The 26560-nt window shown below is 39.4% G+C and overlaps 1 protein-coding gene across 5 annotated transcripts in view; it reads left to right on the top strand.

Moving 5' to 3' along the window:
• Window positions 1-26560, top strand: part of RALYL (RALY RNA binding protein like) — a 625744-nt gene that overhangs the window by 144459 nt on the left and 454725 nt on the right. Inside the window, exon 4 of one of the 5 annotated variants that reach the window (XM_084621332.1) lies at window positions 25598-25743. The exons of the other annotated variants lie outside the window; for them this stretch is intronic. The gene's annotated coding sequence lies outside the window, so the exon portion shown is untranslated. The remainder of the gene's footprint in view (window positions 1-25597; window positions 25744-26560) is intronic. 5 annotated transcript variants of the gene reach the window in all.

Here is a 26560-nt window from a genome sequence, read left to right as displayed (position 1 = left end):
CCCCTCCAATCCCCCCTGCACATACACTGCCTTCAGAATACTTTTGTTCTTCCATGCTACCTACATAACTTTATCTTTGTCAGTAATGAGGATAAAAATCACAATTAAATTCTACTTCATATAAAACAGGCATGGCAATCAGCAGCCTGTTCTTCAGCTGGATTTTTAAATACTTAGGAATCCGGTAAGGAGGAATTAATGTACTGTGTCTATTAATAAAAACAAATAATAATGTATCAGAAGACTGTATTTCCAGATCTTCAGGTAATCCTAAAACATGAATGTAACATACTTTGGCATTATTTGCCAATTGCTCAGCTTTATCAAAGGAAGCATTATCCTTAGTGATAACAGCAGGTAAGGTCGTTAAGCTATATTCTGTGTCTGAGGTTCTGCATTACTATTTTCCAAATTGTTTGTGTGTTCACCAGTAAATTCTGTCTCTTTTTAACAAAATCCAGTATTTTGGAATGAGACCTAGATTTAATTGAATCACAGAGAATTAACAAAGCCATGATAATGTCATAGTTCTCGCTTAAGGCATTGGCCTATAGTGTCTTTGCCCAAGACATTTATGTCAGCATCACAGCTTTCATTCCTGTTAATGGTTGCATAGAAAACTTGAAAATGTATGCCAGGTGTAACTGATAAAGGGACGTCACCCGGAGTCTGCGGAGAGCATAAAACAGTAGTTCTTAGATGTGCGGGAACTCTCGCGTCTCTCTCAATGGTGGAGTAACTCCAAAACCTCTGATCTAGGTGGCCTTGCCAACACCATCCTAACTGAGGACTGTGTGTGGTGGGAGGAGAAGAGTGCGGGGATCCTGGCCTACCCACAAACTGATGCACATCTGCTATTGGGTTAAGTGCTGGGGGGCTGCTCCCATCCCTGATGCTCCTGAGGTTGTGCATGTGTGTGGGGATGGGGGTGGGAGGTTTCTGTTATTCCTGCAGGTGGGTGGAAGTGGGGAGGGAAGCACCCTTCTGCTTCTAGTGGGGAAAATCCTTGTTGTAAGCCAAGGGCCCTGAGTTGCCTTAGTTTAGCCCTGTAATCAATATGACTTAGAGCTTTAAGGAACCTTGATGTAGGGATGCTGTAATAGGCTGACAAATTTATTTGAGCATAAGCTTTTGTGAGCTACAGCTCACTTCATCAGATGAAGTGAGCTGTAGCTCACGAAAGCTTATGCTCAAATAAATTTGTTAGTCTCTAAGGTGCCACAAGTCCTCCTTTTCTTTTTGCGAATACAGACTAACACAACTGCTACTCTGAAACCTGTAATAGGCTGGCAGCACTTCCTAACTTATCTACCCAGTTAGCAGCAACTTTGAAGCTGGATAAGAAAGGGGAACTAAACCATTGTTGACTCATTGCTGCAGCTGACTTAAGCCACCTAATATAAAGGAAATGAAATGGACCTCCAGGATCCAGCTGGGGCCTGAGCAGTCAGGTCTGAGGAGGCAGGACTGGCAGTCTGCAATAGACTAGTCTGGTCACAGAACCCTCAACAGGACCAGTGGATGAAAGGTTTCTGGTAGGGGTGTGTTTGTGTGTGTGTGTATGTGCATGCAAAATAGGTTTCTGGTAGGGGCGTGTATGTGTGTAATATAAACAGCAACCATAACCTCTGATGAGGAATGACTATGCATGTGGGAAGTTATCTGGGTCAACAGACCAGAACCCAAGAGAGCTGGCTAGCTTTGAGAATGGAGTTTTGTGTGAACAAAGCCAATCCCAGAAGGGGTGACATCAGTTGGGCTTAGTGTCTGGGGTCTTGTTTAGAGTGGATTGGGTGAAAATAGGACCTGCTTACGCATGCCCATTGATCATCATCACAAATGGTCTCTCTTGCAGTGGCTGCAAAAGGAAGTGTGGAAGGAAATAATTTAAAAAGGGAAAGGCTATTCTTGCCAGTGCTACATTGTATTAGACTATTCACAGAAAGTGCTTATTCCACTGATGAATTTCTTTGTTCCTTGGCCTTCAATTACCTAGGAGACCTTTTCTAAAGAAGGAAAGGAACAAAGTAATAGCTCCTTAAAGCTTAACACTGTGTTTTTAATTCATAGATTTTTTTTAAAATGGCACAGCCTGAGATGGATTGCAGTGTGTTCTTAATCCCCCACCCCCTCCGCCAATATAAAGCAGGCAGAGATTTCAATTCACCCTTTGACAACAAGAGAGCGAAAACTAATAACCCCCTGAACACAGCCCGTGGCATTTTCCCTAATAACTATTTACAGAATTAAAAAGAAAAGAAATCACTCAATCTTACTACAGATGTTGTTTTTTGTAAGTTTCAAAAGGTCAGGTATGTACTTATCAAGTTGCAATGATGAGCAGTCCCTCAAATTCAGGTATAGGTACAGTAACTGTGAGGAATTCTCTTAAATGCATGTTATAGAATCATAGAAGGTTAGGGTTGGAAGAGACCTCAGGAGGTCATCTAGTCCAACCCTTTGCTCCAAGCAGAATCAACCTCAACTAAATCATCCCAGCCAGGGCTTTGTCAAGCCAGGCCTTAAAAACCTCTAAGGATGGAGATTCCACCACCTCCGTAGGTAACCATCCCAGTGCTTCACCACCCTCCTAGTGAAATAGCTTTTCCTAATATCCAACCTAGACCTCCCCCACTGCAACTTGAGACCATTAGTCCTTGTTCTGTCAACTGCTACCACTGAGAACAGCCTCGTTCCATCCTGTTTGGAACCACCCTTCAGGTAGTCGAAGGCTGCTATCAAATCCCCACTCATTCTTTTCTTCTGCAGACTAAATTAGCCCAGCTCCCCCAGCCTCTCCTCATAAATCATGTGCCCCAGCCCCCTAATCATTTTTGTTCCCTACGCTGGACACTCTCCAATTTGTCCACAACCTTTCTGTAGTTGGCGGGGGGGAGGGGGGGAACTGGACACAATACTACATATGTGACCTTACCAGTGCCAAATAGAGGGGAAGGCAGGCAGGCAGACAGGGAGGGATGGGCAGCCCCTTTAGTGCAAGTGGACCTTGGACACAATTTTGAAGGAAAGACTGAATTCAGTGAATAGTCTATAGCTCACAGTCCTGTTGGAGATCACTTCTGTAAACACAATTACTTTCTCATGTTTTGTCACTGTAGTTAAATTAGTTCACATAGATTTCCCCAGTTCATAACTGTATGTTTTAGGACTTATTTTTGTAAAATATTCTTTTTTATTCTCTAGGGTATTTTTTTATAAGTGAATTTTAAATTAAAAGAAAAAAAACATTTGCTGTGGGGCACATTTATAGGGATGTGAGTGATGTGCTGCCAAGACATTGTTAGTATTATATATGTACTCAGCTTACAAATATCTGCCAGTTATTTATTTCTCTGTTCTTCTATGACATCCATTGATCTTAACTTTTCTTGACATACTGGGTATGGAAGAGGAAGATGGAAGAAATCTCAGCTATGAAAAGTTTTTTTTTTTCTTTCCCTCAAGCAATAAAAACATTCTTCTTGGGAGAGAAAAGACTAGCTATGCACATTTTCCGGTAAGGGGGCAAATTTAAATTTCATTGGATTAAAAAAGAAAAGAAATACTTAGCCAGTATTTTTCTGTTTCTTACAAATAGTCTCCAGCAATAGTTATTGTAAAATCCAAAGCATACAGTAGCTATATTAATTCCCACTCAGATATATTTTCAGTGATAGTCATCTCAATGCATATGAGTGATGCAGTAGACAGAACCACTTCCACTTATAAGGGAACTGTACCCTATTAAAAACAGTCACAAATATAAAAAGTGTCTACAACAGTAATGAAAAGTTTTGATTGTTCTAACAAGTAAGTAGAAGCCAAAATCACTCACAAGAAGTTCTCTATTTAAAGGGCCTGATACAAAGCCCAACTTAAATCAATGAAAGTCTTTAAATTGACTTACGTGATCTGTGGATCAGGCTGAAAAGCATAAGTGTACAATATATCTATAGAGTAGACATCGTTCCTTAGCTTATCAGAAAATATATTGTTTAGGTGTATAGTTGACTGAATCTACTTTTAGACACACATTAGTGTTGACAGACCCAAACATTTACCTAAATGATTAACTAATTGTAACAATTAAAAAATCACAAGTGAACCAAAATACTAGAGGCCGATAAGCTCATGCTTACATAAAATATCTGTATATTCATAAGGCAGAATATTATATACTGCACGGAGTGTATGGTCCCAGTTTAGTGGCGATGTAAATCCATATTGCCTGAAGGGAGGAACAGGCTAAAGATCTGTTCCAAAGATCTCCTAGCCCAGTGGGAGATGGAATTGGAGGAAGGATGCACAAGTGGAGAAAAATGTGTTATGAAAATAGAACTCAGCTTTAAGTTTCCAAAGGCATTGTTAGCAGCCAGTCTAAAGGGATAAACAACAACTCTTATCATTTAAATGAAAGATATTTTCATCATTCCCTAGGCTGCTGTTCCTAAAGGTTCTGTGGTAGCCAGCCCTAAAATATACAGGATAGCATTTGGGGTATCGGCTGAGGGCTGGTTTTTAGTTCCTAGGGTAGTTTTGGTCTCTGAACAGCCTCCAGTTCAGTGATACGCAGACTGAGACTCGTGAGCTGCAAGTGGCTTTTAAAGCGTCTTCTGCTACTCTTTGGAGCACGTGATATTAAAACACTCTGTGATTTAATTATTAACCAATCAGGATGCTTTTACTATGTTATTAATCAATTGTATTTGATAAAATAATAATGGTAATTTTTCTGTGAGAAAACATATTGATATAGTTAGATATTTCCCTTATCATGCTGTTTAAATATGAATATGTAGTAAATGAAACAATGAATTCACACTACTGTGGCTCTTTGGGGTAATGATGATCAATAATTTGGCACCTGAACCACTGAGGGCTGAGTGTCACTGCTCCAGTTGATCTGTGTATGTGGGATATAGCAATTTTTCATAAAACTCAGTTTGAGCCTTCTGAATGCCACCTTACTGATGGCATTCTCTCAAGTATTAGACCCAGACCCTGGTGCAGATCCTCAGCTGGTGTAATCAAGGTGCCATTGACTATAGTAAAGTTATGAACTTACAAAAGCTGAGGACCTGGCCTCTGATGATGTTGCTCTGAAGAACTTTAACATTACAACTTCTACTGTGTTGTTCTGTATTGTGTTCCCCGGACCTTTCTTTTCCTCGTGATTTTTGTTTTGTTAATTACTTAGTTCTCCAGACTCCTCTGGATCTGCTTTTAGCGGAATATAGAGTATAATATACTTTGGCTTATTTGTTAGAACAGTCAAAACTTTATATTGAGCTGTTACTATAGTAGATGCTTTTTTTGTGATTGATTTTAATAGGGTGCTTCTTTCAGACACCCAATCTCACGTGATTAGTTTCATTGGCATCAGTATTGTTTTTCTATATAATGTGAGTGTTTGTTTAAGGATACATTCAGTTGAGTGTAAGAAGGTCAGTGATTTTTGTGTGGTTTTGTCCTTTAACTGTGGTGTAGGTAGGCTTCACTGATATGCTATACAGTATAACTGAGAATGCATACTGAATTTAGAGACCACAGGGAATTCTCTTGCTACAATGATTTTATTGAGTTCTGAGTGGATTGGGCTTAATCCTGCCATTTGAACCGGACAGGTAAATGGTTTTATTTATTGCTCTGTAACATGTATATGTTATGTCTGTGTGCATATGTTCATTATTTTATTTGTATTACCATAGTCCCTTGGAGCCTTGGTCATGAACTGGAACCCATTATATGTGTATGTATATAACATTCATATGTAATTTTTATGGCTCCTAAGAATGAAAAGGATTGAGGCCTTTCTAAAGAATGGCTTGAACAGGAAATTTATTTTATTTCTCGGGGAGAAAAGAAGATGTAGTGATCATGGAAAGAAGGGGGACTTAAGGAAGGATTGGATATCTTTGCTTCGCAAACATTAGTTCAGTAGGAGGAGCTTCTGATACTTTAGATACCATTTTGAACAGCAGTTTAATCGAGATTTGACAACATACTTTGCTTCAAGCTATTAAAGATTTAGAAGTTATACTTGATTCTGCAGTAGATTCTCTTGAACATAGATTAGGTGCACTTGAAGAGAAATGAAAAATGTATCAGATGGATCTAATGCTTGTCAATCAGAGATTGCTACTGCAAAGATTTTGCCAGTGATTCTAATTAGCGATAGTGAGCTGCTACATAGATTCAGGGCTAGATAATGGCAGGTCTTAGTGTGGGTGTGCAAGAAAAGGAGGGAGTAAGGAGTTTGTACCACTGTGCAAGGCCAGACAAAATAGCAATTTCAGCACAGGAGAGAGTATCGACTGCTCTCTCCTAAAATCCTGTCACCCCAAATCACCACAAAGGGAACAGGGTAGAGTCAGGACTTTGCCCCGTTCCCAAACCTCTACTGGCCCATGTGCTGGCTAGACATGCAGCAGGGTGCATGCTTCACTATCAAGAAGGATGATGTAGCATGCACCCCTGTACTGCACAGTGAGAACCTGGGGAGGTGCCTCAGGTAGGCCAAGTCCTTCCTAGAGCACCTCTCCACACTAACCCCATCATAGGTAAGTGCATAATGCACTCACTATCTCACCATTAAAACTTAATAAATTCTCTACAAAAATAGTAGCTCCTTAACCATTTTTTCCCAGAGAGAGCCTGTCACGAGGCAAGACTCACCCCTGCGGCACCTCCTGCTGGTCTCTCACAGAATTAGCTCTTCCGGCTTCCAGAGCACCCTCTGCAGGCCAGTGTCCCGCTTGCCACTGTGTCCCTCCCAGACCCCAGTGCCCCTTTTACTCAGGGTGCTGCCCCCAGCAGTACCCCCACAGTCTCTGGGTCTCCCCTTCCCAGGGCACCCCCACCCACTATCCCCACCTCACCTCAGTCTTTGGCTACTGCCAGTCACCACTGAGCCCCCACACCCTGGGGCAGACTGCAGTGTATAAGCCAATCATCACAGGCAAGGGTGGTTTGGACCTGCTGCCTCTGCCTACCTGTGGGCTGCCCCCTGCAACTCCAGTACCCTTTCTGGCCTTCCACTTGGCCTTCAGCCTGGGGGGTTTTCAGGCCAGTGCTCCTCTGGCCTTCCCCCAGCCCTGCTCCACTCCAGGTACTTTCTCAAGCTCCCCAGCAGCCACAGGCATCTCCCTCCACAACTAGAGGAAACTCTGTCTGCTCCTAGCCCACTGCCGTCTTATAAGGGCCAGCTGAGCCTTGATTGGGGTGTGGCCACAGCTGAGCCTGCTTCCCCGAGTCAGCCTTGGAACTGCTTGTTCCCAGCCACAGCCCTCTCCTGGGCTGTTTTAAGTCCTTTAAGACTGGAGCGGGTGACCACCCAGCTACAGAACCACATAATCAGTCCTTGACACTGAATATGAGACTTTGATAACAATGGATGGGGCATCTCCAATACGGTTGGAGTTCCTAATAAGTTTTAAAACCTAACCTGGAAGAAAGGATTATGTCCCCATTCCTGCAAATATTTAAGCATGTGTATAAATTGGCTCATCTGAGTATTTTGGCTGAATTATAGCATGACTTGCATGAATAAAATTAAATACACATGGGACCTAAGATATTGATTGTATATATTTCCTATTCCCACACAAAAAGAGAGTATAAAAGTTCTGTTTTCCCAATAAGAAAGGAACATTTATATTTTCCCTGAGTTAGCCTGGGTGATGCAAGCATATAGGAACAAATTTATTGCCCTGAAAAATGGACTCTCCTTTCTTTGTGTAGGCATTGCAGCACTCTTCCCCTGCAGAGATGAGAATGTTTTGATGGTCAAAAATATTTTTGTGGTCCAAAAATAACTTTGATTATAATAAGACTAAATCGTTTTTTTTTTAATCAAAACAGGTTAAATATATGGGTTAAGTGCCAACAATGCATGAGACAAAGATGATCTCTTTACAAAATGTGATTACTCCTCAGTCTTGGAAAAGATCAATTGATTAATTTTATCTCCCCTAGATTTTTTTTCTGGGAGTTTTATGAATGTCTTGAACAATTGCAAGCACAATTCTGTGACCATCGCTCATGTGAGATTTTTTTCTTTTACCAGAGATAACTCTGGTGATACTGCTAATATAAGAAAAGACCTCTCCCATGACTGAGAACCTGATAGCAACCTGACGTAGGCCCTGACCCTTTGAGGATATGTAAGATCTTGAAGAGGGAACAGTTGTTTACTCTGTGGGGGAGGAAATCTTACCTTTGTTTCTGTGGCATAGTCTCCCCAAATAGAGCATAATTATAGAGTTAAATCGTAGAAAGGACCACTAGCTCATCTAACAAACTAGGGAAATCTCTTTGAGGGGACCCTGGAGATTTCTTCCAAGTCCCCTCCCAGAGGCTGTCTTGTGGAAGGGGACAATGAGGCTGTATAGTATGTCAATGATGAGGACAAAATAATCTGCTTTAAGTAGGGCTTCTTCTTTAACTACATATAGATAAGTACGCTCACATTACGGTGTCTTTACCCAAAGCAATTCATGAAAAATAAATCCCTATGGATCCTTCTCCTCCTCAAGAAAACAATCTCAGCATTCAATAAAATTAAAATAATGGATAGAAAATAGAACATTATTCTTATGGCACAATTTCAAACAGAAGGATTACAAAGGCTCATTTCTATCCTGAGCATTCATCATACTTGGAATTTCAGCATGTGTTCGTGTTTAGCCTCTCCTCATTCTAACTCTAGCATAAGGACACATGAAACCCAACAGTGATACATGAAACTGAAACTTAAAAAAAACAAGAACATAAAAACAGAAGCATGGAGATTTTAGTGTCCTGTGCTATTTTGCCATGCAAAGAGAGTTTTGTTTCTCTCTCTCTCAAAAAAAATTGACATCTCAGGTTTCACTGAATATTGCTTGTATAAACTTGAAATGAATAAGCAACAGTGCTTAAGATTTCTGTTTTTTTCTACTGTAGAATTTGAAAGATTTGGAGACTGAGCACCATGGTTGGGGCATGTCTAGAAGTTATCAGGACAATGGGGAAACAACATGCCCCCTCCCCCGCCCCCCATTCTTAAGATCACAAAATGGGACGTTGACACTCTGTTCTTGTTTGTCTGCTCAACTAGTGGATGGTTCCTCCTGCTGCTGCTTCTGTGTCTGGGGTGGCTGAGAAAGTGCAGAGCCAAGCCTTCACTGTTCTTAAACCTCTGCTGGGGCTATGAGTCTGAGATACGACTATTTGCCATTTACATTGACCACTCTCTCCTAAGCCACCCATGCAAGGTGGATTGATTTAAATCACCATATTAATCATAATTGACATTGGAAAGCAAGAAAGCTTGGTTTAAATACTTGGTTTTAAGCTTGTTTTGCATTTATACTTTTTAATAACCTTCCTTAAAGACACATTCATTCTCACTGGCTGGTAACCGTTAGAACATATTTATGTGCAATGAAAAAATAGTCTTTTCACTAACCTGTCCGTGTGTTTCACAACTACTTTTGAGTCACAATGAATCATTCTTATAGCAAACTGTACCTTTCTGTCCCGCCCATGCATACAAAAATATTTTAAACTAAATTCTGTCATTAAACACATCTCCTCCAAAAATAAAATAAAACCTGATTATTGAAAGGTGATAGTCCGTACCAAGGCCAACATGTAATTCTGGAGTTTCTCATTCAGGAAGTTCCTGCATTTTGGCAGATCATAAAATCTTTGAGGTGAGGCGACCTAATTTCTTAAGCCTCCTCCCCAGTACTAGCCTGGCTTCACTCAACTTAGCAGAAAAAGTCTTTATATAAGACTTTACATGTGCAATTTCAGGTTGATTGAATCATAGAATATCAGGGTTGGAAGGGACCTCAGGTGGTCATCTAGTCCAACCCCCTGCTCAAAGCAGGACCAATCCCCAGCTAAATCATCCCAGCCAGGACATTGTCAAGCCTGACTTTGGTTTAGTATTTAGTATTTATTATTAACAAAGTTAGGCTTGGGGCTGGTGGTCAAAATCAGGTTTATCATGAAAACCTAGCATCAGCTTTAACTATGGCGAGCCAGGTACTGTCTTTTCCCCATATGGGTGTTGACTTTATGGACTTCGTAGTTTTGACCACATGTCAAAATCACTTTTAACTTAGCAATCTTCCTGGACCTATTTCGTAACAACAAAAATGTGGAAACAATTCAGTTGACAATCATTTAAATCTCAGGTTTCATCTACATGTTGTAGATTGATTCCAGTAACATGTTTAAATGGGGCTAGTCAGTTACCACATATGTGTTATGGTATTGTAACCTTTTAACTCTCTTACAGAACAGTTGATAACAAGTAACAGAAAGTTTTGACTGAAGGAGAATATGTATTAAGGGGAAAATATTTTTTCTCATAACTCAAAAACTTATCTGAATGATTTCTCCCTTTACAAATTGTATCTATTGCATTATCTCTCTACTATGATATAGGAAGAAAGGATTTATCTTTTGTCATGTCTCCTTTGACACTATGTGTAATCTGCTACTACAGAGATTCTATCTGATGGGAAAAAATAAAATGAAAGGAATTCACAAAAGTATATGATGATAATGTGTCTGTATTTTTTCTCCCATTAAAAGAAACTGTAGCTTTTCAAAAGGAGACAAAAGATATTCCACAATAAAGTTAGCCTGTTAAAGTAATTCATGCTGCGTGTAGAATGTACCAACCAAATCTGAAGCATTCTTGCCAGGGGTGTAGCCTTTTAGAGTTATGCACAAAGATGAATTACAAAAAAGGCTAATGTAATTCAGTTGGTTTTTCCACTTTGAGCCAAAATGTTTGATTAGTGTCTGAGGAACATATAACTAACAGAGAATGAGGTGAGAATCCTGGGATTCTGATATAAAACTAGTTTTATGGTTTTGTACAACAAAAATACAGAGGGATGTGAACTTATGGTTCATTACATTTTAGCTAGACATCCAAAAGTTGGGGAAAATTTTATTCTAAAAATTGAAATCTTTTGATGTTACTTGTCCCTCAGTACTTGAATAATGTGTTCTCCCTCACTCTGATAGAATCTTCTACCTGACAAGCTCCAGTTGTTCCCTACTTTGTTCTGTCACTTCTTTATCCAGATGTTCTCAGCCAGGCAGGGAGTAGCGTTCTCAAGACAATTTACAACCTGAAGGAGAAAGTGGTGATTGTTGCAGGCTGGAAGGGTAGATTATCCAAACCATTACTTAGCTGGACACTGGTCCTTTCTGGCTTCATTCATAAGGATGGAGAAAGGTGTGGGCTGCTATGTACTATGCGTGAAACAGTTAATCTGTGCCTACACTAAAGACGTTAACTTAATACATGTTTTATGTTGTGTAGCATATCAAGGGGTTGGTCATGAATCACTGTAGTTAAGGATGTGTAATTCTTTTCATTCCTCCTTTTGTTTTTACTCAGACATAACTCTTACATTTCTACCTTTGGGGCTGAAATGGTTAATCTCTGCCTGAAACTGATTTTTTGGAAAGCTTGGATAAACACAGCTGAGCTGTTCTTAGATAGCAAGGAGAGTATGGAAAATTACACATACTCTTTAATTAGTAAAAATTGTGTCTTTTTTGTTGTTTTTTAAACAACTGAAATAGCTTGGCAAAAATAGTCTTTTGTGAGGAAGGGTGTATGACCTAGATCTGGAGGAAATTAGAATTGATTTGAGTTTTGAGGTGTTGAATCATGTATCTGTTGAAAATGCAAATTCAGTTCCACCAAAATGTTTTGCTAACTTGTGTCCATATTGGGCAACATGGGTAGTGGGCATAATAGGCCAGGGGAGACTATGCCTCCCCTAACCCAGGCCCTCGTCCCACCCAGGCTCCACCTTCTCCTGAAGCCAGCAGGGGCTCAACTTTGGCTGGAGGCCAGCGGATGGCTGGGGCCAGCGGGTAGCCCAGCGCTGAGGCCAGTAGGTGGCCCAGCGGCTGGCCCAGGGTGGTTCAGGTGGGGCTCAGCTGGGGCTCCTCTGGCTGTGGGGGAGGGGCAGGAAGGGAAGGGAGGCTTGGGGGGGTGGTAGGGGTGGGGCCTCGAGTGTAAGGGGGGGGACGTGGCTAGCCTCCCTGAAGGGGCGGGGGCTCTCACACTGCCCATGTTGGCCAACTCTTTTGTTAGAAACTAATAAAAATCAGAAATGTTGAAACAGTTTATTTCCACATTTTCAGAATGAAACGTTTCAATTTTTTTATTCACGAGACAACTTAGGTGCCATTCACAAAATGGAGGAGGAGGAGGAGGAGGAGGAGATGATGGTGGCCCACTTATACACTATAGCCCAGTGATTAGGGCACTCACCTGGGATGTAGGAGACCCAGCATAGGTTAGTCTCATTCTCTCTTGTTAACACTGTTCTACTTTGCATAAATAATTAGTTCTTGGACAGGAAATGGGAGCAGGATACCTCCTCGCCCTCAAGCGAGTGCCCTACCCATGGGACTATAGAGTCATTCTCACTCTCCGACTCAAGGAATATCTGGAGCAGGGACTTAGTCACAAAGTGTAAGACTCCAAGGATATGTCTGCACTACACACTAAACATGTTTCCAAGGCCATGCTTGAGCATCTGCACTCCATTGTAAACCTGGGCTTACAGTTGCTAGAACTGGGTCCGGCAGCCATGCTAACATGTCCATACTGCACTACACAGACCTTCTGACTTGGCTCTGCAGCTTGATCTGCATCCGCACTGCAAAATGACAGGGCTTAAACCCAAGTCACAGTGGGACTTGAGCTCTGAGCACCCTCCTACTAGCATCCTAGGACCCAATCCCTGTGTGTTTGCTGACCTGAGTCAAACTGATTTGTGTGTGGATGGAAAGGGGGCTTGGACTCAAACCTGAGTCAGAGCCTGGCCTTAGTGTCTTTGTTCCAGACTTGTACCCAGGTCTCCAATATCCCAGTGAGTGCCTGACCACTAGACTATTAGGCATAAGCAGGAGGTAGTGGTGCCCTCTTCTTCCTGCATTTGTGACTCTAATCTAGCCATTTACTTCCAAATTTCTTTTGCTTTTTAAAAAAATACAGCTAATATGTTTTCTGTCAGGTCAAACATGCCTTTTTGTTTATCCTAAAATGATATTTTGTTTTTTGTTTCTTTGTAAACCAACATTTTGGGACTGCCAGTGAACTGAAAAAAATCAATTATTCACTCAGCTACTATTTCACCCATTGGGTCCATATATGTGAAAAGTACATAGTAAATCAAACATACAAAACTATTATGGCCTAAGTAGTACAGACTAATAGTGAAATAGACCACTTAAGTTTTCAGCTATGTTAGCTTTGTAGTTAAGTGTCTCATCCCATGTGTATCTTGTGTTAGAAAAAAGACAAGTAATTGATTATTAGGGGTATGCAAAGATTTTTTCTTGAGGTCACCAGAGTGAGAGAGTCCAAGTAGTTTTCCCTGACTCCCGCAACCTCTGCTACTTAATGTTGCCACATATGGTGTACTTGTGTCATAGCATGGAGTAAGTGGACATGGAATGGAGGATGCTGGCTACATTGCAGTCCCCTGAATTGCACCAAACAAAGGTTGTGCCAATGGTTGTCAAGAAAATGATAGAATAGAGGGGTTCTGACAAACTTTTCTCCCCCACCGCCTGCCTCTTTCTTTCACCATAGGAAAAGGGAGGTGGTGAGTAAGGTGAGAGAGATGGGGATGCATGGCAAAAAAATTAAAATAAATAAACTTTAAAAGTCCTCTTTAACCAACCCCCCCACCCCCCAAAAAATCAGCCAGCTTTTTAACCAGCTTTTTGAATGAAAAATTTCAGCTAACTCTGATTATAACATATACATACAAGGAGGCAAAAATAAGCTCCAGGATTCCCTTACTGTTCAGTTCTTAACTATGCAATCTTAATTGTGTTTTTTTCTTATATGTTTTTTTCTTATATATATATTTTTTTTCATATATATATATATATATATATATATATATTTCTTTAATTATGGAATATAGATAGATATATAAATATAGTGTTTAATAGCAAAGATTTTCAAAAGTGACTAATTGTAAAGTTTTGGATACCTTACTGGAGGCTACTAATTTTCTGAGGGTTGGCGATTGGCACTTTTTTGAACATCCGTTTTGCTCAGCAAGCTGTTGGGTGCTGAGTCCTTTTGAAAATCTGGTCTTACAGTCCTGATTCAAAGTTATCTGAAGTCAAAGGAAAAACTCCCATTGACTTCAATGGGCTTTGGATCAAGTTTTAAGAGATTTTAGGAGATATTTCCTACTACAAATGTTAGTCTGTGGCATACGTTAACCATCAAAGGCAGCCATAGAATCTGCCATCATGAACACACTTTAAGGAGTTAAAACAGCATTTAGAAGGAGGAAAAATCTTCCCAAAATATTATCACTAGACATAGACACAGATGGGCCGTATGCTATCTTTCTGGTCCAAAATATAACCAAATAATATGATTGGTGAAATCAAAGGCTTTATTACAAATAATTGGGCTCCTACAGTCTTTTTATTCTCTTTGGGAGATTAGATTCTCATTTGTAATAATGTCATGCAGTGCACAAAATAACAGCTTAATTATCTAATTTTTTCCTGCTTAAATTAGCCATAAATTGTTATCAATAGCAAATGAGTATTAAGGAAAAATGAGATGGAGTTGAAGAGTTTCAGAGACTGAAAATATCTTACAAAGCTCTGTTTGCAAGATTCAAAGGATTCTCTGCTATTTCAAAATTTAGCACTTCAAAAGAAGTTTTCAATTTGCAAAACTCCATATGTAATATATACTGATGCACAACAAAAATGCATTAATTAGGCAGATTACTCTGAGATGGATTGAATTATCAACATTTGCAAGTTAAATTCAATATCTCCGTGAACAAATTTGAAGAATGATTCAGAATTTGCATAGTTTTTGTGCCCATAGTGAATAACTAAAAGCTGGGGTAAAATTAACCTAAATACAATTTTAAGTATTTATCAGGTGAATTGTCATTTCATTTTTACTTCAAAACCTATGGACATTTACTGGATTCTAGGCTCAAATAGCCAATAAAATGTGAACAGATTAAAGTTTTAGATGAGTCAAAACCAGGACAACTAACTATCCAATGTTTACTTCATACATACATGCATCTCTACTTCAAAATGATGCTAAACCATCAAACATGTATGGAATTTAATATTAAAAACAATAACCACATATTTCCAATGTTTCCTAGGTAAGAAATTATGAATACAGGACAAAACAAGGGGAACATTGTCTGAATTTACCATACTCTATTGTGACATGCTAGTATTTTGTTTATATTTGCAATGTATTATTTCAAGGCATTTTTCTTTTCCCTTTTAATAAAGTGTAAGTAATGCCTTATTTATTTGGCATTTTTCCTGGTATTTAAGAGATTGCTTGAGTTGTAATTTTCTTTAACATTTGTTGTGTTCTCCGTAGGCTGCTGGACTTGGATGCAGTGTAGATTATACTGGTGATCTATTTATTTATTTATTTTATTTTATAATTGCAGCTTGTGTGGCATGGGATTTAGCACTGCTGGCTTCTAATCCCCAATCTGCCATATTACTACACAGGAAATGACTTAAATGTCAGAGCCTCAGTTTACTCATCTGTAAAATGCATGTGATAATGAAACTTTATTCAGTGATTGTAAAGTCCTTTGGGGGTCCTTTATCGGAAATAAGCACTGTATATAAATCAATACCAAGATAGGTGCATTTTTATAAATAGATGATACAGTATTATTATAGAACATTTTATTTTAAAATGGGGTAATTTTTATCTGGTACATTGTCTTGTCTTTCCAGGTATTGATATTTACCTTCCTTAGAGTAACCTCACATAACTTTTATCAGAATTGAGGTAGGATTTCTGTAGTCTTGCTTTTTAGCCATTTTGTTGGCTTTTACAATTTTAAGTCTCTGCTTGGGCCCTGGGGTCTAATTTCTGTGCTGCTGTTAAATGGATGTTCAACTGCAGTCAATAGCTCCACCGGTAGAGCTAGGTTTTGCAGCCAGGGGCAGGGGGCAATGGGTCACCAGTGGTGGGCTGGAGAGTGAACTCACTCTGCACTCATTTGGCAGTGGCAGCTCCTGCTAGTGGGGCTGGGCCTGGCTTCCACCCCAGGCATTGAAATTTGGAGCACAGGGTTGCAGCGCCATTCAGATTTGGCCCATCCTTTGGCCAAGCCAAATTTGAGAACGTGGAGATGCAACATGGGGCACAGGGACACAGCAGCATGTGACCCTGTGCATCATGTTGAATGCATGGAACAGGAAGTTGGTTCCAGCCCTGCAGAATAGGAAACACTGCTGCTGGGCATGTGTGGGGCAGACTTACTCTTCAGCCCCATATGAAAATTCATGTTGTACCCCTCCTTTTGTCAGCTGCATAATATGCTTGAAAAGGTGTCATATGTACATCTAAGGGCTACTGCAGGGGTAGTTGCCCCCCTACTCTGCTATTAGCTCTGCCACTAAGTAGTTGGTACCAAGTATGTCTCAAAGCATTTAAGCACTTGTGTATAAAATTGTGCTCCTTGAAGCTTCTCAAAGGTTTGGGAGTCAGTCACATGGATGAGGAAGGATTATTTGACATAAGGATTCTAAGACTAGGCCCTTGGTATTCTTGAAGTAGTTCTTTGGAAGACAGATTAGTGGTCACAGTGCAGGTGAAGTAGTCCTGGATATTAATACTACCTATGTGCGATGTGTGTCAATATGGTTTTATTTTTGTATTTTTGCTTTAATTATATAAGATATTAAAGAAACTTATCTTCCTACAAAGGTCACTTGATGAAAAGGCTATAAAGTTCTGTTTAAAATACCATTTTCTTCAGGTTTTTTTCATTATTAGTACCAAGTTAAGAAGGCAGTTTATTAAGGTCTAAATTAGCCAATGTCACAAAAGTACATTTCAATAGTTCTTTTCTACAGCTGTACTAAGAAGTGACAGTTTGACTACCATGCAACCTTTAACTTTGCATGTACAATAAAAGCAAATGCTACTAAGGAGTGGAAAATGGTAAGTACTAACAGTCAACAAAATTATTCCAGCAGGGTTTATAGACAATTGTACTTAGTTACTCAGTGAAAGAAGGGACTCCTGCTTTGCAAATAGGTTGTTAGTGAAAGAGTTGAAAATTTCATCAGCATGCAACCACTTACAAAGAGACAAAGTAGAGCATAATCAAGAAAGTGCTGGCATTAGCAACTCTCATCCCCTCACAACTTGATTTTTCCCTCTAGTTTGCCTCACTTCACTCTAGCCTTTTCTCCATGTATTTTAATCTTAACTATCATAAAATATCTTTTAGTAAATTCATGCAATGAATTGTTGCAGGGAATTTTGCAGTCTGTGACCTTTAATACTTGGTTATTCAGGGACTTGGCTATGCTTGGTCCTTGATGTCTGTTGTGGTGGCTGGGGATGGGGGTGAGACTGCAAGGAGCCTCTTTCTGTTCATTGTGGAAATGTGTGGTTCCTGTGCTCAGGGAAGCACAGGGACTCATCCCACTTTACTTTCTCAGGGATGCTGGCATCACAAAGAGGGCAAGAAAGGAGTAAGAGGAGTTACGTCCATATCCCTACTGCCTTGTTCTCAACTGACCTTCAGAGTACCCCAACATGCAGGGAGGAGAGTGTGCACCCCTTAAAGGATGTATCAGTGAATGTGCTTCACCTGAGTGCCAGGTAGATCCAAGAGGTGCAATATCTCCTTGTGTTTTCTTAAGCAGTGCAGCTTGGCACTATGTCCAGCATAAGGCTGTGTGGTTATTTCTCTCTCTGTTTCTCCATCCCCCCTCTCCCCCGCCTTTTTTTTTTTTTGAGGTTGAGGGACATGTTGAAACTCATCAGATTTCTATTAGCTGAAAGCTGATATGAAAAACTGAACCCCCCAAGAAGGGTCCAGGGATATCACCCTGGTAGAGACCTCAGCACCTTTCCTTTCCCTACATTTGGGAAACAATAGCTCTTCATCTGGGCATATGCCCCTACTCAGTGGGGGGCCACCCATCTTCCTCATTGGACTTTGCTGGCTGGTAGGTTTAATCCTTTGGCTATTAGGTGTGTGTGGTATAGCTCTTTGTCTGAGACACCTTACAGCCAAAGGAGTAAATGGGATTATTATCTCACTACAGTGAAATGTGCAAAACCTTGGCAGACTCATTAAATACTGAACCAGTGACAATAAATTAGAGTTGGAAACTTGGGGCCACAAAACAGTCCAAACCCCTAAGAAGATATTGTCTAAATCTCCCCTTTGTTACATTGGTTATACAAACACTTTCTACTCCAACTTCTGAAAGGGAATGTGAGAAAGACATTTCTTCAAATTACCAATCCTTACAATGCAGGGGCCTGCCAGACCTCTGAATTCCTCTAATGAAGGATTCATGCAGGGTTCATGCACTTAGCAACATTCAGGGCACACCCTCAGTGTTGTGTAGGAGCAGTGCACACACGGCTCCTCTCAAGGACATGAACCTTGGAAACTCGCCCAGAGGACATGAACCGTGGGAAGCCTCCCAGAATGGGCTCAAGGCCCAAAAGCAAGGAATGCGGTAAATAAAAATTAATAAATAAAAATATTAAACAAAGCCAGTGTATTCCTTTTGTCTGTTGGAGTATGTAATGCGCAGGAGGAGGGGAAGAATAAAAGAGAGGGTGAAAAGCTGACAAGGCAAACCAGCCTGCTTGCTTGCTTAAAGCCTTATTCTGCCTTATTCTATACTCTAAACTTTTTAAAAAGATGAGACTATCTCCCTAGAGCTGAGCATCTCCATATTGAAAACAAATCAAAAATTATCCTTTGAGTTACAACCCAGCTATGTCATTCCACTGTGATTGCCCCACAGTTTAAAACTAACGTCGAATGCTGTGATTTCACTGTTCAGGCTTGATACACTAGTTCATCAATGATTCTACGTGGGATCACTTTAAAATTGTTCTGCTCCAAAACCCCTATAACAAGTAAGATGCAAAAGGAATACAATCTCCTGTAGACTGGCGGGCATTCCCATATTCAGAGAGCTCCTATTCTATTGTTTCCTCTCTGTGCATAATATGCTGCAGGAACTAAAGTAGGCAAGAAGAGAAGCTTTAGGAGAAGCCCATTTCCATTTCTTTATTTCTCTTTAAAACCACAAACAAATTTGGTGCTTATCTCTTGAGTCGTATCTCTCAGTACCAATTATTGCTACTTGAGTCTTAGGCACTTGAGTCTTATCTCTCAGTAGCAATTATTGCCATGGAAGAAATTTACTAGCTATGTTCTGCCAATTACAAGTATTCTTGATCAACAGCAGCAGCACCTTTGCTATTTTAGTCCTGATTATTCCCTGGGCACAAATTTACAGACGTGTTCAGTAGTCCTGTGATCTACCTTTCCCTGAAGAGAGAAACAAAATAAGACCAAACCTCAGCACTTTAGGATTAGTTCACTTGAGAAAATATTTAAGCTTATTAAAAAGGGTTAGTAATATTCGGACAACTCTTCCCCTATTTGCAGTTTCCCTTCCTTACCCTAATTTCTCTACCCCTGCACCGTGTGGTTAATTTAGTCAGGATCTCTGTACAATACATTATATTTTCTGATGTTCATGTTGTAAGGTGTGGAGCCTTGAGCAGGTCTGGCAGCTCGCCCCAGGATTCGTATTGGAAAGCTGTGCATTCTGGGACTTCTCTCATTCAGAATGCCTTGTACACTTCTCCATGGAAATTTCCAGCGTGTGTCTGTCTGGATATCATAGGTACCCCCCCCCACACACACACACATACACATTACTTTAGTATGAGAGCCTCACAATTTTGAATGTATTTCTCCTTACAACACTCTTGTGAAGTAAGGAAGTACAGACCTTCCAAATCTTAGAGATGGGGATGAAAATAAGGCATGGAGAGAATAAGTAAACTTGCCTGAGGTGACTCAGGAAGACCTTGACAGAGCAGGGAATTAATTCACGTCTCCTGAGCCCTAGGCAAGTGCTCTATCCACTGGAATATCCTTCCTCTACAGTGTGTAAAGTAGAATGTGTCAGATTATCATACTACACTTAAACTTTGAATAAACTTTAAAGAAGCTGTGACAGAAATCAACACAAAGAGAGGTTTCCAAAATTAACCTTAACACTGTAAAAGGTTACAGAATTTTTTTTCCTGATAATTTATTTTGTATTGGACTCAGCAACAAAAAAAAGTAGGCTAATTTAGGCTGTTTTAGAATTTGAAAAAAATAATCTCCTCTCCCTCACCCAGGAGCCTCTTTAATAGTGCTATATTTCTGTGTTTCATTAACAATGTCTGGGATAATCAGTATTTGTAACAGTATCTTTGACCATCTGCAAAATCCAGACGGATACTCTAATTATTAAACTAGAGGTGGATTTTAACTCTACAGCCCAAAGTGTTTTATGAGTGGAAGTCAAGAAGGTCTTACTTAAGATTACATGTGAAGTAATTTTCCTTATGTATGTGATCTTAAGTGACATAAAAAATTATTTTGGTTAGATGGCTTCTGTGGGCTTAGGGGAATCAGATCATACATAGACTGGTTTTATATGGTGTATTAATAATACCAATATGAATACTTTCAGATAAATTTGAAAGGAAAAAATTTTGTTAACTTAAATTTCAAAAAGCTAGTACTTTTGTCTCAGTTTCTGACTTCACCCCCCTTTTCACATTTCTGATGTAAATACTTCAGAACTCTTTTCTTTCCATTTTGAATTGTAGTTCAGCCGATGACACGTTGTTTTCACCATGCAAAATCTCCTACTCTTCCATTGTCACTGGCACAATAGCTCCACAGAAATCCTAGAGAAATCAACCGAATAACTGCTGAGCAGAGATGATTTGTTTGAAACATCAAAATACAGAACCTGCCTACTCTCGGTGGAATGGCTATTTATGATATACAATACCTGATTGTGTCTAATATTCCACTCTAAGCCTCTGCAAGTTGTAGTAGCTTTGCCAGATAGGTGCTATAATGCTAGTCTTGAGCTTACTTGACTTTCATATTTTATTCTAATTGAATTGCAGCTTAGTATAGCAATTTTAAGGATCAATACTTCTTCACAGAGCCAGGAAGAATAAAAATCAATTTGAACACTTCAGATCCTTCATCAGGTATTACATCTTCAAATAGAGCCCCTTTCTCTGCAATAATCTGCGTGATTCTGTTAGCAGCATCAGTCACTGACAAGAAGAAACTTGGATCTTTCATTGTTACAGAGACTGATATTCCTTTTCATAGGGTTAGAAAAGATCCATAATAGCTTTTATACCACTATTTTTGGAACTCTAGACTTCATTAAAACCCTCTTCAGCTTTTTCTCTTTTAGCTTCCTTGCTGCTTATGAATTATTCAAGGCAGATTTCACTTGAGGTAAATAGTTTGATTTGAAGGTTTTTGTATCTGGATTTAGATGCAACAAGAAGTGTTAAATGCTCAGAATTTTAAGTGAATAGAATTGCAGAGGCCCAGCTATTAAGATGGAAGACATTTGCTGTTAGTGCTCTGGGGCTGCCATTGAGATTTCAGCTCTGTGCTATTTGTCACTCTGAAGTAGGTAGGCATTATGATGCCTGGAGTATAAATCAGCCTTTACATGGTGTCGAGTCCCGAAGCACTTTGAACATTCTAATCCACTTCTGAGTTAACAGAACATTTTTGGTTTTACAAGCTTTTAAGTTTCCTTTTCTATTTAACCCTGTCATTGTATAATTAATCATTATTATTTTTTGGATTTTTATGCATCTCAATCAAATAAAATTCGCAGTGCTTACTTCAAAGCTGTGGTGCCCCTGACTGAGATACAAGCTTGAGTTTTTATCTTCCACTGGAAATAGTTTCTGTCCAAGTGTTTATTCTTTTTTTTATTATCCCTGTACTAAAAAAGTTCAGTAAAATCCAGCCTTTTTCTACCAGCTTGGCCAGTTGGACAGGCATTATTTGAACAATCTGAAGTAGGATTGTTTGTGTGCCCGTTTGGATTTTATTTGTGTGTGTCTTCCTTGTGGTGGTGTCTACTAGAAAAAGTAGAATGTGAGAGAGTAACAATTTCCCATGACTGTCATTAGCGTTGTCCTGTGGTCCAGAAGCCAATACTGGCTCAGTGCAGCATAACAAACGCTTTTAAATTCTTACCTTCTATCAGCTGGGTAGATATCCCAGAACCCTGACCAAGTAGAAAGGGCCAACCCAGTTACTCTGTGTGTGTGTGTGTGTATAGAGTGCATCAGTTCATTGAATCCAGCTGGTCTCTGTTCTTGCAATGCACCCATTGATTAAATGTTTGAACCTGCATAGGGCGTGTATAATGTTGTACTAACTTTCATTGGATACTTCAACTTTATAATACAATGGAATTGAAATCATAATCTCCTGAAGTGTTGAGATCTATTTAATTTTATTTTTTGTTGCCATTGGTTATTTACATTAAACTAAAGTGCTAGGCACTTTAAAGACTTACAATTTATTTTAGCGAAAAGAAAAGGAGTACTTGTGGCACCTTAGAGACTAACCAATTTATTTGAGCATAAGCTTTCGTGAGCTACAGCTCACTTCATCGGATGTAGCTCACAAAAGCTTATGCTCAGATAAATTGGTTAGTCTCTAAGGTGCCACAAGTACTCCTTTTCTTTTTGCGAATACAGATTAACACAGCTTCTACTCTGAAACCTGTCAATTTATTTTAGATGCATTGCAATGAGTTGAAGATTAACCAAGTGAGTGTATGGGAGGAGGGGAAGAAAATGGGTTTCAATGATAACATTACATAGTTACTTATGTTTAATTATAACCTGAATCAATGTAACCTAATCAAATACTGGGCTGTGAATTGATTAGCTCCTTGGGGGAACTGGAGGACAGAAATCATAATTAACAGGATATTCAGCAGCTGCATCCCTGAGGCAGTAACTTGTCCCTCTGCAGTGGGGGAAGTGGAGGGGGGTTCTGTGTAACAGTGGATCGTCCAGCCAGTTCCCACTCTGTTTGCTTTCATGCTCCATGCTGTGAAGATTGTGAACTCTCAATGTGTGCTCTCTTCTCCTCCTCCTATCTCCCTCTTCCCTCCTCCCCTCTGCACACAGCAACACACTCTCATTCTTTGTACAGCAGAACTGCACTCTCCACTTTGGTTGTGGAAGAGGAGCCGGTTGTGCCCCATTTTGCACTTATTTTACTGTGCTTTACTTTTTTAGGGCCAGATGAGATCATTAAGCTAATACTACAGTGTCCTTCTCTATCAAACAGAACATATAATTTCCCCAGTGATTTCTGCATGAAGCTGAATTTTTGTAAAAAGACATCCTATCTTGACTTTAAAACTTATCCTGACTTTAAATCTCCAATTGATGAAGAACTGACTGTGTCCTGTAACCCTCACTGATTAAACATTTATGTCACATGTCAATTTTGAACTTTGCTAAGTTAAACTTCCAGCCATTGGATTGTATTGTGCCTTTGTCTGCTAGTTTAAAGAACCCTTTAGCATCAGATATCTCTTCCATGTTTAGATACTCTATGGACCTCTGAAACTTCTCTTCAGTTAAATAAAATGAATTATTTTAATCGGTCATTGTAAGACATGTTTCCCAGATGACAGATCATTCTTATCACTCTTCTTTGATCCCTGTCCAGTTTTTCAACATCCTTTTTAAAGTATGGAGATCTAAACCAGACACAGTATCACTAGAGGAATCTCACCAATGCTGCATACAAAAGTAATATTGCCTGCTTACTGCTACTTGATATTATCTTCTTATTATTATTATTATATTATTACTTGATATCCTGTTTATACATCAAAGGATCATGTTAGCCCTTTTTGCCACACCATCACACTGGGAGTTCATGTTCAGTGGTTATCAACAATGACTCTTAAATCTTTTTCAGAGTCACTGTTTTCCAGATTCAGACCCTCATCCTGTAAGTCTGGCCTACAGACTTTGTTCATAGATATATAATCTTGAGTTTAACTGTTTGAAAACATGATTGTCTGCACCTGGTTTATTAAGGGATCCGGATTTCTTTGTATCAATGACCTGTCCTCATTTGTTGTTCACCATGCAACCAATCTTTATATTCTTTGCAAATATCAATATCTTTATATTTTCCTCCAATCAGCTGATAAAAGTATTGACTAGCACGGGGCCAAGTAGTAACCCCTGACTGACCCCACTAGGACAGACCACTGGTGGATAACTTCCCACTAACAATTATATTTTGACAGGTTTCAGAGTAGCAGCCGTGTTAGTCTGTATTCGCAAAAAGAAAAGGAGGACTTGTGGCACCTTAGAGACTAATACATTTATTTGAGCATAAGCTTTTGTGAGCTACCTGAAGTGAGCTGTAGCTCACAAAAGCTTATGCTCAAATAGAATTATATTTTGGGATATATTAGCCATCTTTGAGTCATTTAATAACTATATGCCATATTAACTTTGTATAGTGCTATTTTTTTAAAAAATCAGAATGCAGAGTGGAACTAAGCAAATGTATATTATGTCAATACAGTTACATTTATCAACTAGATTCATAATCTCATCAGAGAATGTTATGATGTTCATTTGACAACCTATTTTTTCATGAAACCATGTTGAATACTATTAATTGTATTTTCTGTTTTCCAAGATGTTATCAGATAGCTGTAGTAGGCAGCAGGAAGGAAGGGGAAGAAAGCTGTAGAGAATTAGGGATAGGAGGAGGAGAGGAGATACTGAAGGCTATAAAACCAGATGAGATGATGGAGGGGAAAATTAGAGGGAGAGCAGAAAGTAAGAGCAAGGATCAGTTCAAAGAAAAGAGAAGTGAGAAGTCTGAAGCAGTGTTGTAGAGTTGTCTTTGGTACAACAAAACTGCAAAAAGACTGTGAATGTCATGGGGCTGCTAAAGTGAGGAAGACTGTAGTTAAAGTGTGCTCACAGGTATAGTTCACCAAATGTTATTCTATCAAGTTAAATGCACTGGAAAACAATTTTTGAGATGCATGAAATGACTTTTCTAGTGGAGTACTGTGTGGCTCAGGAGAGTGACCTTTTCATTTTTTTAATCACCAGTTTGAAATAAGCTCAGGTTAGTGATGACCAAAAAGTGTTACCATTTGGTGGTGCTCTCAATTTTGTTCCCGGGGTATACTTCACAACACGCACGTGCAACTACAACAGTTGTTACTAGTTGGCTGACAGCAGAAAGACCAATGTATGTATGGTCATTAATGGAGGCTGAATGGGTATTCCCCAAATTATTTTCCCATGTAGTGAGATGAATTATTGCAGACACATGTTGGAAGCTTGTATTTACAGTGCCCATGCTGTACTTATTTGGCCAAACAGAGGACTTTGTTCCTTAGGGCTGTTGTTCTGGTATCCTTAACAGCCCTGAATTTCTGAATGTGCACAGTGGTTTTTTTTTTCAAGGTTATTAGTATTCTATAATATAACACATACTTTGATTAACTCATGGAGAGAGCTCAATAATGGATATTTCCTGGGAGACTCTAGAAGGGCAATTCTCGTCTTAAAAGTGTCTTGTGTCTCAAAGACTCTTGTAAACTGAGTGTATTTAATAAACAAGGGAAATATGTCTTTTCTAAATGACAGCTCCAGCAAACTCACCCTGGTTCTGAGAGCCAAGATGGATGGTTTTCTTCTTAAACATCATGATCAGTTCTTATGTAGGAAAAATTAGGCTCTCAGTTACATCTGCAACCCCATTTTCATCAGATGATGCCTTCAATGACAGCTAGGTAAGCTCCACTTTCTTTGCTGGGTTTTCACAGATGTAACTGTGTAGATAATTCTTCTACAATGCATGAGAAGGAACAGAACCCAGCTCATTCCTCCTTACCTGCTAAAAGGAGTAAAAAGCAGCAACAGTTTATTTTCTCAGTATCTAGAACTCTGAATACACACAGGGAACAGATCTGTTGAGTAAATATAGCCATTTTTACCTACTTACTTTTCAGAGAAGTGCACTTTAAGTTATACTTTTTAATCTGTATTATGGCAATAGAGCGATAATTGCCTTAAGTTTAGAGCTCTCTGGAGATGATGATTTGTTAGAGATGTTTAGAACAAATAAGACTCATGTTGGTCATGATCACTACTGAAAGCTGTGAAAAATATGAAAAAAATAATTACCTAGTCATGCAATTGCAATGTTTTTGATATCATAATTCTCTGCTGCCATACATGCTAATTCAGTGTTAGTGTTTATTCACATGCTTTGTGCAAGTGCACGTCTACACAAAAGTGCAGAGCAGTGAAGAATCAGATCCCCATGTCTGCTTGTTTGTGTGGATATTATCTGTTCTAAGTAGCAGCTCCATCTAAGAAGATTCCTCAGCCAGAGAGCTTGAAGTTGAACTGTGCTTTGACACACATGCTGTATATTCTCTCTGTGATGCTATTTTTTTTTTCAGAAGTTGTAGACTATAAATATAGCAAATGAGAAGCAGGTCTTGATTGTCTATGTTCTTTTTATTTCTAGAAGTAATGCCCACAGATTTTCTTCTTTTTGCTGCTACAAAACAACATCCTATTCAGGACTAACCATGTGTAAAT

The sequence above is a fragment of the Lepidochelys olivacea genome (assembly GCF_965140295.1).
Source record: "Lepidochelys olivacea isolate rLepOli2 genome assembly, chromosome: 2".
NCBI lineage: Eukaryota > Metazoa > Chordata > Testudines > Cheloniidae > Lepidochelys > Lepidochelys olivacea.
The sequence above is the reverse complement of the archived record's forward strand: the minus strand, read 5'-3'. Positions and strand labels throughout refer to the sequence as shown.